Raw genomic sequence first — 1,304 nt, 5'->3', positions numbered from 1 at the left:
TGCGTGTTTGAACTGGTCTGAGGAGGAGAAAAAAAACTGAAACAAGCGGCAGGATGATGGTGAAAGATTCCGCAAAGAGCCACTGAAGTTTTACACAACTTTGTTCTGCAAGAGGCTCAAAATAAAAAAAAATAAAAACTCACCTCAACGACCGGAATGATATTTGTTTGTAGTTTAAGAAACACCTAGACACTGGAAAAACAATAAACAAATAAATAAAATTACAGAGGCTTTTCTTAATGCTTTACAGATCTTTTTGTTTACATTATGCAGATGTCCATATTTAGAAAATACACAAAAAAATCAATAATTTTACAAAAAATAGACCTTGAATTTAGATGTCAAATGCAATTTAAAAAAATAAAAATAAAAATAAAAATAAAAATAAAAATAATAATAATAATAATAATAATAATAACAATAACAATAACAATAACAATAACAATAATAATAATAATAATAATAATAATAATAATAATAATAATAATAATAATAATTATTATTATTATTATTATTATTATTATTATTATTATTATTGTTGTTATTGTTATTATTATAAATCATAATAATAATAACTACCTTGTGAAAATGTCAAATTATTAACTCTTTAATTCTAAAATATCTCTCATTTTACAAATAAATCCAAATAAATTTACAGAATCAATACTTGTTTTATTACGTGTATCTACTTCTGTATAACACATCTACTAAATAAAAAATTATTATTTGTAAAACTCTGAAAAAAATTGTAAATGTATTTTTTTCAAACTATGGTTATTTAAACATATTATGAATAAATATCATATTATATTACCAGTAAATATGCTGTTTAATTTGTCCATTAATATTAGTTTTAATTTCATTCAAAAAAAACACATCTAATCTTAAAAATGTGCTATACTTAAATAGCTTGTTATATCATTAATGTAAAATATTCACATTAAAGTTGTCAGATAAATGTAGAGGAGCAGCAAATGCAGTAAATTCGATACATAAAGTAGCATAAAATGGAAATACTCAAGTAAAGTTCCTCTATAGAGTATTTTCTGACATTAATTGAAGAAATAGTTACTTTCCATCACTGCTGTAATGTATGAAGTAATTTACATGTTGCTCTGCCCCCTACTGGACTGAACAGAGAACAGCAGGTAGCAATAATATCACCATAAAATCCTTTAAAAGTGGCTAAAAATGAGTAAATCACCACAAATATTTGCTATATTAGACAGTCAAATGTGGAAGAAATATTGAAAATGGGTATATATATATATATATATATATATATAAATAAAAGGATATACATA

Source organism: Amphiprion ocellaris, chromosome 19, assembly GCF_022539595.1.
Source record: "Amphiprion ocellaris isolate individual 3 ecotype Okinawa chromosome 19, ASM2253959v1, whole genome shotgun sequence".
Classification (NCBI taxonomy): Eukaryota; Metazoa; Chordata; class Actinopteri; family Pomacentridae; genus Amphiprion; species Amphiprion ocellaris.
This window is presented reverse-complemented; position numbering follows the sequence as displayed.